A 12,385-nucleotide genomic window follows, 5' to 3' on the forward strand; every position below is an offset into this window, starting at 1 on the left:
AAGTCAGAAGGAAAAAACAAATAGTTATTACCAACAAGGAATGAGAACTCATAGTAAATATATCCTTGAAATGAAACTGATAGAATTCTTCTGGGCATTAATTTAGAAGGTGAAAAAATGATGTGGAAAATATTTGCTTTGAGAAAACACTGAGAAGTAGCATCACAGCAATAATGAACATAAAAGGAAGACAGGAGAAGAGAATAAGAACATAGACAAGCCAAGTTGAACAGACCAATTTGCCAAAATGTGTAATTTCACTCATAATGTAACTTGGTTAGTGTGCATAAGTATTTGAACAAATGAACTAGAACTATTTTCAGAACTGCTTTTTGATATGAATCAACACTTTTTCCTTTAAAGAAAGTACAAAAATCCATAGCTCTCTGGACTGTCTGGCTTTGCCTGTAGTGAGGAGGCCACCTGTTTGTCCTGGCCACCAAGAACTGAAATAATCACACAGAAACCATATTAATTAAATCATTGCTTGTCCCATTAGCTCTAGATTCTTAATCGCTGACTCTTACATATTAATTTAACCCATTTCTATTAATCTGTGTATGGCCACGTGGCTGTGGCTTCCTGACTAAAGTTCCATCTGGCTCCAGCAGGGCTCCATGGCTTCTCTAGGACTCTGCCATTCATTCTCTCAGCATTCAGCTTAGTTTTCCTTGCCTACCTCTGTTCTGCCCTGCTATAGGTCCAAAACAGTTTCCTTATTCATTAATGGTAATCACATGATAAAGAGGGGATTCCCACATCACCTTCCCTTCTTTGTTTAAATGAAAAAGGTTTTATCTTTAAGATAATAAAACTGCATGAAACAGTTATCAAGCAAGAATTACAGTTACAGTATTTATATCTACTTTATCTTTTGTCATAACTAAGTAAAACTAAATAATTATAACTATTCTTCAATTCCATCAAAGACTCCAGAAGGAAATATTTCCTAAGTAAACAGTACATTGCATTTTTAAATGAGCTGCATATTCATAACATGCAAATCAAGATAGAAATATACATAGAACAAAATTGATCTTAAATTTTTATCAACAAACCAGGATCCATGCCAATATAAATCTCTATAGCATATCCCCCTTTAAATATAAAGAAACATTCATAAACAATATTTGGGAATATGGGCATAGTTCTCTAGACTACTTCCTGCTGATTGAGGGCACTATTAAGTAGGTCTTTCACGGTACATCTTATGTGCTAGGTTCATCTCATTCAGCAGTTGGGCAAAGTAATTTTTGGAAGGTGTTCATGGCAACTTTTCAGTGTGTCTTGGTCCATCAAACCATATTAGTATGGAAGTAATCCACAGGTCTCATCCTCTGTGGAAACAAAAAAAAAAAAGAACCTCTTTCAAAAGTAACATATCCAAAGACTGAAATTTTGAATTCAAGATACCTTTGAAATATATATGTTGGCTTTCCTTAGCAGTCTCCAGAACAAATGTCTCTCTGCAGTCAAAAAATCAAAGATAACACAATAATATAAATAAACCAGACTCTCTGTGAATTTTGAATTTTTATGTGGCTTGTTTTTACTCTATTATCTCTTCTATAAGTTTAATCTTTATTTTATTATCTTTACTCATTTAATCTATGACTTATGTACTTGGTCTCTTTAAAGACTTTGTTTTATTTTTTAAAAAATCATTTAAGAACTTCTTTTCATAACTCTCTATACTCCTTTTTTTCCCTTTCTCCCAAGCCTATGTACATTTATCTAACACCATGACTCATTTAGAGGTCTTTTATGTCTGAATCTCTCCTATTGTGTATCTGTAATTCTTTACTGTCTTGAAGAGCCTTTAAAATGGTAAGCAGCTTAGTGGCCAGGGCTCTGGATGCTGGCTCCACTTCTCTCCCCTTTCAAAATGGTGGAGTTAGCATTACTGCCAACTCTGGGACCACCAGGTAGAAGCTGTGCTCCTGCATTTTAACTCTGAGAATGAACATGCAGCAATAAACCCTTTTTATCTGGGTAATAGCTAGATAAGCCATGCAGAGCATTGTGCAGCCTGGAAATATCCCTGTGTGTGGTGACAGGAATATGCCATGTTCTCCTGTCTGTGCACTCCTAGTAGTCCTGAGTTCACTGCCTGCCCAGGCAGGGGTCGATGAGCTGCAGACATGATCTCAGCTACTTTCCTAAGAAGGCATACAATCACCCAGGCCCACAAACCCCATTCAAGTGCTCCACAGCCAGACCTCCAGAAAGAATCAGAGTTCATGCAGCACGTCCCAGAAAGCTGGCATTTCAAAACTGCTGCTTTTTTTCTGCTACTCCAAATGAGAAAAATCTTTCTTAAAGAAGCCACAGCATCCCGCCAGAAAGCAAAGCCCATTCAGGAAAATAAATGCAGCCAAACTTAGTTTTTTAGTTTCTAGAATTCTTTTCCAAGCTGTGTCAGGTTTTACGTGGATTTAGTCCACCATATTGGCTTGCCAATTTGTTGAAAGGAGGCCACTTGTTTGATCCCCAGCTGCCCAGACCCCTGAAAATAAACACACAGAAACTGTATTATTTAAATCGCTGCTTTGCCCATTAGCTCTACCTTCTTATTGACTGACTCTTATATAATGGCGAATCAATCCCACACCGAGCCGAGCTTGCTGCTTTTCTTTTAAAGAGAAATATACCACGCCCCAGTGGGCTGGTATTTCAGCGGCTATTGGCTGATGGAGTGGAAGGCACTCCCACAACACTGTGGGCTCGTGCTACAGCGATTATTGGCTGAAACAGCGGAAGGTACTACCGCAGCACTTACATATTAATTTAACCCATTTCTATTAATCTGTGTATCACCACGTGGCTGTGGTTTACTGGCTAAAGTTCCATCGGGCTCCAGTGGGGCTACATGGCTTCTCTCTGACTCCATCCTTCTTTCTCCCAGCATTCACTTTAGTTTTCCTGCCTACCTAAGTTCTGCCCTGCTATAGGTCCATTATTCATTAATGGTAATCATAGTATACCAAGGGGATTCCCACATCATTCAGCAGAGATTGCACATGCAAACTGACACTCATACTTAGTGCTGTTTCTGAATCCCTGAAAGGGTTAGCCACCAGGATGATGGAGGATTTAAGAAACGCTGAGTGAATTCTTTAAAAACACTTGCTTCTTGACTTACAGAAACCTCCCATTGAGAAGTAGCTTCCTTGGATTCAGAATCTTCTTGTCCATTGTCTGACCTGGTGTCCAAACAGAACTAGACCCCAAGTACTGAGTACTTCATCCTTGAAGTTTGTTAAAATTATACCATGTGATTTTTCTAAAACTTACATCCAAGTCTCAAATTCTTCTGTCATAAATTGAGAACAGTTCTATTTTATATTCTCAAAGGTTTGCTGTAACACTTAAATAAGGTAAAGCATCTATGTGAGATTAAAATACTTAACCCATAACTTGTATTGTATTATTACTGGATTTCTTTCTTCTAGATACAGACTCTTACAATCTAGATTGCACTATTTCAAGCCCTAAGTTCTTCTGTTTCAGCCTCAAAGCTTGTATTATAGGTATGTGTTACCATGCCTGGTTTGACACATTGCTGAATGAATAGATAAAGTGATAGAACTTGGCCACAATTTTAATTTCAAATATTATTGTCTTTTAGCAGATTCCCCCAAAGCAGATAAAGACAAGAATTTGAGCGGGAGGTTTTCTGTATAATATCCAGAGGTGACAACAAAACAGAGAAGTGAAATGAAGAGAAGGAAAGGGCTGTCAGGACAAGCTGAACTAAGCTAGCCAATCTGCTGAAAGTCTAAGACTTCCTTCAGATAACACACAAAAAATGCTGAGAGAGTTGGTGGAGCTACATATGCAATTGCTTCAATAATTGAAGATCTTAATTACTGAGAGTTTCTATTCTGCTGTATATTGCAGGGCCAGTTCCTTAAATCGGGGTCTTAGTCAAAGGATTTCATGTATGGAAGAGTAAAGAAGCTACAAATAACTCATGGACTCCAAAATAACAGTTTTTGGTAGAGAGCTCTGGACCTTCAGGAGCTGCCTTCCTTGAAATTTAAGGAGGTCTTTGAATGATCACCTCAGGGGTTTACAAGTCAAGATGTCACTTCTCAGTTTCACTAACTCTGGTAGAATTATGATATTCCCTTATAAAAGCAATAACAGATGAAAAGCTTAATATATGTGTTATTATGACATAGTATAAATAGAAATTATCTAGCAAATAGAAGATATGCATCTGAATGTTGGTTAAGTCATTTATTGATTAATTCAACCTTTTTTACATAATAAAAATTGAAATACTATTCACCGTTCATATTTTTAAGAATTTTAATTATTTTTATGGGAAGAGGTGTTTTCTCTCTCTCTGTGTATGTATGGGGTGGGCAAATGTGGGGGTGGAAGTGTGTTTGTGAGTGTTTATGCCACATGAATGTAGGTTCTCATGGAGGTGTTATATATGCTGGAGCTGGACTATAAACACTTCTGATATGCCTGACAAGGGCTCTGAGAACTAAATCTTTGGTCCACTGGAAAAGGAACAAATGCTTTTAACCACTGAACTGTCTATCACACTAGTCCCATTATACATTATTTTTTATAATAAAGTCATGTGGTGTTGTCAACACCCTTTACAGTGAGATATCATTACAATCATTATAACTAGATGACTGAACTGATGCCTTTACATAAATGGCAAATATAGTTTGGGGGTTGTTTTTGATGGAAATAATTGCCAAATAAAAATCTCCAAGAAGTTGTACTTAATTCAAAAATTATCTCTCAGAGCCATAACACTGGGGCAGCAATAATTTTCAGACTAATATGAAATGTCACACACTTTACTTTTCTTCTCCCTTCTCCCTCTTGGTATGTTTGCTCCTTCTGATTGCTATTAGTTTCTATAGCAACTGCATAAGTTCGTTATGTCAGTAACTCAAGGTAACATCTAAGACTAACCACATTTCACATAAGCTGCAGCTAGCTTGAGGGCATGCATCAAGGTAAAGAAGCTTTGTGATTGAGGCTTCTTCCGTTGCTCAAGAGATTTTCATTGTTGCTAATTTTAGATCCTTTGTTGTATGTAGCATATCAGTAACCTGAATATTTCATCAGGAAATTGTTCTATGCATGATACCAGCTATAAGATCAAAGAAAATGGATTTCAGTGACACTTAACAGCCTTCTATAGAAGCCTCATTCACTCCTTAATTCACTGAGTATCTTATGTATTCCATTCACTGTCTGTCTGTAATGTGAAGTGAACACATAGCAAAATTAATAAAATCAGACATTTATCTTACCTAAAGACAAGTTAGTCTAATAATGGGTATAAAATATTTACAATTGGTTAGAATTTTATTATATTCTATGTAAATCATTGTTTCATCAAAATCTGTAAGTAGCATCGGAGTCCAAGGAAAAGTGCTTAGAGATTTTGACTTTAAAGACAGAGAGATACTTTTTTAGTTTGGGAGATCAAGCACATTCTAATGATGACGTGTAAATGGTTAAATAAGTCATCAAGAATGAGTAGATTTTAGGTTCAGTGAGGGCAGTAAGAGATGCCAACATGAGGTTAGAATGATCAAAAGTGCAGAAGGAACTCCTTAGGGCATAGAGAACAGTGAATGATATGTGTGCAGTCTAACCTGAGACAAATATGAAGAAAGTCATAGGAAATAATTGCTCTAAAGTAAGTATAGCCTGGAAGCAGAAGTCAGATTGATTCTCAAGGGGCTGTCACAGGATTACTGTGTTTAAGTGTAGGGGTTAGTGTGGTCACTAACTTTGGTCACTATTAAAAGATAAAGAAAAGAAAAGCTGCAGTAAGGAAGACTAGGAAAAAGTGCTAGGGAGGCCGGTCAGTGGTGGCACAAGTCTTTAATCCCAGCACTCGGGAGAGAGAGACTTTATGAGTTTGAGGCCAGCCTGATCTACAAGAGCTAGTTCCAGGACAGGCAAAGATGTTTCACAGAGAAACCTGTCCTGAAAAAAGAACAAAACAAACAAACAGAGTGTTGGGGAAAGGAGATAAATCCTCACACACTGTAGAAAAGAAATTTAAGACATGTCTTAAAATGCAAAGACAGGAGAAAAATGAAACCTTAGTGAAGGCAGAGGGGCCATCTGTGTCACCAAGCTTCAAGAATCATTTTTTCAAATGAAATTATCTACTGTGAAATCATTCTCCTCTTTACTTGTCTGTCATCAAAACATTTCTCTCAAAATAATTGCTCATTCGTCATCTCTCACCCTAAGGAACAAGGGCATGAATCATCATCCTTTCTATTTTATATCAAGAAAGGAGGAGGTACGAGAAGTTCTGAGCATCATTTATCATTAAAAGTTCTGCTAAAGAACTAAGGTAAGAGCTCAGAATGAGGAAAGAAATGTCTGAGCAGAATAGGAAAAGCATATGCTATAATGAAGTTTATTTTAAAAAAAAAAAGGCACCTAATATATACACCTTGACTCATCCAATAAATAAATGAATGAATAAGTGAATAAATTAATGGGATAAGATCATAAATTCTTGTGTTAGTAATGACTAAACCATTGAAATGAAATTCTAGTAATGATTGAAATGTCTCAATCACTTATAGTCAATATTTAAGATGTACAATAATTTTTAACTCATTCAAATGAAGTTAACTTTATTCATCAAACTTACAGTTATTTATGCATTATGGTGGGAAATCTATTTAAAATATAATCCATTAAACCCCATCAATTTACTAGGTTTCATGGAAAAACAAAGACGGACCTTGATATTGAAAATATTATAATCTGGAAATATGATCTATAAAATAATGCTTACTAACAGTGATAAAAGTTCACACTGGACTCTCTGCATTCTGTAATTCAATCTTTATAACAATAAAAATTTAATTCTATTTCTGTTTATTCTTTAATTTTTCACTTTCTTTGTCAACCAGAATGATGAGAATCATATCAAACTGTTACACAGAACTTCATAAAGTTTCATATGAATTAATAAATTTGGAAAACACAATATGAGATGCATTATCTAATGATATTTGCTAGACATTATGCCTTAATATTTCAAATAAGCTGCTTAGTCAAGCCATTCAGAACTAAGGTTGCTTCCAAAAGCAGTTGTTCAGTAGGAGGGAGAAGGAGACAAGAGAAGGCAGGCAATGGGGGTGACTATGTTCAAAATACTTTTCATATATGCATGAAATTATCTTAAAATCAATTAATAGTTTTAAACTCAACATAATTATTAAAGGCAATTCATCAAATGATCAGACATTTTTCTCCAATTGTAACAATGTAGATGCCTGATTTTAAGGAGAAAGATTTGTTACCAGGCTTTAAAGCTGTACTCAAAATGTACAGATCTTTTCACTGAGATATCAGAGATCATTTGCTCAAAATGTGAGTCAGCATAAAAAAGTAAACAAAAAGAGACTAAACTATTACATTCCATACCACAAAGGATGGGAGTGAGCTCAGCCAGTTGCCGGTAGCCAGCTGGCAATGCTCACGTCTGATGATGCCCAAAGGAAGGAAAAGATGTACTTTTAATCCTATCCACCAGTTACATTCCTACTGCAGCTTAATGTAGAAAACTTCTCTGGGATTGTGTGTATAAGCTCACCATGATGAAATGGAATGTTTTATAAAGAGGATTGAAATTCACTATTTATCCCCGATAAAGACGAAGGACTGCTGAGAACAGTGTAGAGACTATTGAAGGCCGGAACCCGCTGGTTATGAACACATAACTTTTGCAGGGTTATTTTATTTTTGCACTAAGGTCTCAAATTCTAGTTTCCTCCCTTCATATGCAGATGATCTAGATGATATGCTTCTCAGATTTATGGTCCACTGTTTCAAGGAGAGGGTTCCTTTGTTTGTCCCGACCACCTGGCTAGCTTACACCTGAAATAACCACATAGAAACTGTATTCATTAAAACACTGCTTGGCCCATTAGCTCTAGTTTCTTATTGGCTAATTCTTACATCTTAATTTAACCCGTTTCAATTAATCTGTGTATTGCCATGTGACTGTGGCTTACCAGTAAGATTCTAACCAGTGTCTGTCTCAGGCAGAAGATCCATGGCGTCTCTCACTCTGCCCTTCTTCCCAGCATTCATGTCTGTCTTCTCTGCCTACCTAAGTTCTACCTATCAGACCCAATGCAATTTCTTTATTCGTTAACCAATGAAAACAACACATGAACAGAAGAACCTCGTATACCAGTCCACTGTGTTCAAATATAACAGTGGAGCAAAATGCTAACAGCAGGACCAATTTGTTTTCTTGCTGCTGAGCAGAATCTACCACAAGCATATGAAATCTAGAAATGCATACAGCTATCTTCTCAGACATGGTGGATCTTCAAAGGCGGAAGTCTGGGGAAGTGTCGTTTCTGTCTGAGCACGTCTTGGCCTACTCTTTTATGATTCACAGATGAAGAAGCAGGCGTGAGGAAAGTGGTGGTCCCACGTCCAGCAACGAAGGTGGAACGAGCAGTGGCCCCAGGAGCCAAGCACAGCTTCTTACAGCAGAGCCCTAGGCAAGCAGAGGCTGCTTCATGGTTCGCTCTTCTTTTAAGTCCATCAAAAAGCAGTGACTGTCACTTAGTTTCTGCTCATAAACACATGAGGCATGCATTAATAATTGTTCTAATTTTTAAAAAGAGGCAGAATGAAAGGATAAGAAGGACAGGGTCTGGACTAAGAGTTAAAATCTTTGGTAGAGATAGGAGGAAGTACATTTGTAAGCAGGCTAGCACAGGATAGAAAAAACAAGGGGGCACAAATACAGCAAATAGTCAAATATGGCATAAAACCTAGCATTTCTGACACCCACACAAAGGAACTTTTCAAGTATTTTCCAAATTTCAAATGTCCTCCTATCCATTAATATGTTATTTTAAGAATTGGGTATGTTGACCAGATTGATTTAATTATTCCGTCGGGCTGGAAAACTTGCATGGATGGTAAGAATATTTCCTTCTCTAGCAAGAGAACCCAGGTTCATTTTCCAGCATCCACATGGTAATCTATCCCATAACCATCTATAGATCCAGGTCCAAAGGGTGTGATACCCTCTTGTGAACTCCATGATACCAGGCACACACGTGGCATACATACATACATGCAGTCAAAAGCACTCATATACATAAAAACATAAAATAAATCGACAAATTTAATGGAAAAATACAATTAAGAAAACACTGCAGGTCTAACTCAGCAAGGTGCTACCACACAGGTATGAGAATCTGAGTTTGAATTCTTTCACAACTACATGAAAAGCAAGCACATAAACCCACCTCTGTGTTGAAAAGGGTAAACCTATGGAAGCTCTTGCATTTGCTGGCCAGCCAGTCTAGCTGAATCAGGCAACTCCAGATTCGGTGAGAGATTACTCAGAGATTGAGAGGGAGAGCAATTGAAAATACATCTTCTGTCAACCTCTGGCCTCAAGGCTCATGGACATATATGTGCATATGTACTTGTACACATGAAAATACCTGTAAAAATAATGAATAAGATGTATGTACAACTTATGATATTAATTATAAATTGAAAGCTGAAATAATACAGTTTAGAAAATTTTTACATAGATAAAATTTTGTAATGAATACCACATAAATCCACTTATAACAATGCTTTCCACTTAAGGAGTATGAGAATGTTTACTAAATTTGAAATTAGTAACCCAAAAGTTAAAGAATTTCATGTTTAAGTTATGAAATTATCTTCCTTTTTCTTATAGATATGTTAGCTTAAGAAACGTAGGTATCCGTTCTGAACTGCACTCTCCCAATTTCCAAAATGGGGATGAAAATGACTCTCCCTAATGAATGCAACAAACTCTGTATAAGCCTGTGTCTCAAGTATAATTTTTATTAATGTGATGAAAAACCATGACCAGAAACCAAACTGGAGAGGAAAGGGTTTATTTGGTTTGTACTTCCACATTGTAGTCCATCACTGAAAAAAGTCAGGACAGGAACTGAAACAGCAAGAACTTGGGGAGGCAGGATCTGATACCTCCTCAGGCCATGGAGGGATGTTGCTTACTCACTTGCTCCTCGTGGTTTGCTCAGAGTGCTTTCTTATAGAACCTGGTATGACCAGCCCAGAGTTGGTACGACCCACAGTGGGCTGGGCCCTACACATCAATCACTAACTTTAAAAAAATGCTCTAAAGGCTAGCCCACGGATCTCAGTCTTATGAAGGCATTTTCTCAACTGAGGTTCCCTCCTCTCAGATGGCTATAGTTTGTGTCAAGTTGACATAAATCTAGCCAGCACAGAGTGATCATGTCTATGGCCCCTAAACCTTATCCTTCTAGGCAAAAGAACAAGCAAGTGTGCCTTTCCTTTAATAGTTTTTTAACTAATCATTTTTTCTCATAAAATTCTTGGAAACTAGTTTTTATGATGTCCATTTTATTGAACCCCGAAAGTAGGAGAGGAGGAAGAATGACTTGAACACTTCCTTTAGGCTTTTAAGAGCTGGAACTAAAATTAAAATGATGGTCCAAAAGGGTTGTCTGTAGTTTGAGTTCTACTTAGACAAAGTTGTTGATTCTGAATAGTGTCTTTCTGCAGTAAGGCTTATGTGTCTGTTCACACAACACTTCAGGTAACATCAGTGGTATTTTTGCTGGAGTTCTGGTGGCAGAACTCCTTAAATGAGCATTTCTAAAATGTTCATCTTGATATTTAGAAAAAAATAATTCAGGTGCATGGTTTCTATGTCTCAACAATATTTGTCTTCAGTTGTAGTTTTACATAGACATTAGTACATCAAAGAAGACATACACAATACACTTAAAATCAGATCATACTGTATTTAATCCCACATATCTTGAAGCATTGGAACACTGAATACCGATTAACAGCCTACAGAAATCATTTTTGGAAACACCATGTTCTTTGATGCTAAGAGTTATAGATACATTTGCAAACTGCTGAAAGAAAAAGAGTAGATTTTTTTTCTCCCAAGATTTACAATGTATATAAAACCTAAACTATCTATACTGAATTATCTTTGATATTATGAGATGTTAAGATTCTTAGGATGAGATTAAGAATTCAAATGAAGTTTTTCTCTCGGGCCCGTGCCATTGGCAAGATGGGCAAGTTGTGGTCTCTGTACTGCCAGGAAGCTCCGCAGCCACCGACGGGACCAGAAGTGGCATGATAAACAATACAAGAAAGACCATGTGGGCATAGCCCTGAAGGCCAATCCTTTTGGAGGTGCCTCTCATGCCAAGGGAATCGTGCTGGAAAAAGTAGGAGTTGAGTCAAACAGCCAAATTCTGCTATCATGAAGTGTGTTAGGGTGCAGCTCATCAAGAACAGCAAGATCACAGCTTTCACCCAATGATAGTTGCTTGAACTTCATTGAGGAAAATGATGAAGTTCTGGTTGCTGGTTTTGGTCGAAAGGGTCATGCTGTAGGTGATATTCCTGGAGTCCGCTTTAAGGTTGTTAAAGTAGCCAATGTGTCCCTTTTGGCCCTGTACAAAGGCAAGAAGGAAAGACCAAGATCCTAAATTTTGACAGTGGAAGCACAGTAATAAATTTTCTTATTCTGAGACAAAAAAAATTCAAATGAAATAATGGACACTCCTCACAGAGTCATACTTATGTTTCTCAACTCAGAACTGCTTACCTTTGTTGCTTTGTTTAGTTGATTTGAAATTCTATTATTTAATAACTACTTCACTTTAGGTAGGCATATGATCCCTATAAGTCTTTGCTAAATTGTGGAGCAGGCCTTAAAAGAAAACTATTTCATACTTGTTACCAAGCTGAATGGAAAGTGCGCTGATATCACTTGCTTGGTAAAGATGATGACAATGTAGGATGGATGCCAATAAACATGAAACACAGCAAATAGCCAACATATTTCAGATAGAAATATGATCACTAATGGCTCTAACCTTCATTCAAAAGTAACCCAGAGTTGACAGGGGATCAGTCCATCCCTTGGGGCTCCTGTCTATTATCTCATTCATCAGCTTATTATTTCTCTTTCACGTATTAAACATTTATACCTGCATCTATTTGCTAGTAGACATTTTAGAATGTCTTTGAGATTGGTAGATGTCTTTCTTTCAGCCCCATATGCACTTAGGACGGGAGGATAGATTTCCAGGAAACTTGTCAGTCACCAAATCTGTGCTCAGGCTCTTTTCTATTAAATAGAGTGAAATTTATAAACCACAAAGCATTAGTTTTAGAAAGTAAAACCAAGAACACTGTAAATCCTGAAGTAGGAGTTGAGGAGAAAGAACCACAGCTCAGTGTAGCAGGGGTGAGCCCCAGGAAATAGGGTACTGTCAAGTGCTGGTCTTGGTGACTCTTAGAACTAATTTATCACAGAAACTGGGCTTGAGACATGGGTGGG

At 37.2% G+C, this 12,385-nt stretch overlaps 1 pseudogene; it reads left to right on the plus strand.

Annotated features, from left to right (window-relative positions):
- The first annotated feature begins 2,690 nt into the window (after positions 1–2,690).
- On the plus strand, positions 2,691–11,555 carry LOC125406555 (small ribosomal subunit protein uS12 pseudogene; annotated as a pseudogene).
- The last annotated feature ends 830 nt before the right edge of the window (positions 11,556–12,385 follow it).

The sequence above is a fragment of the Myodes glareolus genome, chromosome 10, assembly GCF_982192425.1.
Source record: "Myodes glareolus chromosome 10, mMyoGla1.1, whole genome shotgun sequence".
Classification (NCBI taxonomy): Eukaryota; Metazoa; Chordata; class Mammalia; order Rodentia; family Cricetidae; genus Myodes; species Myodes glareolus.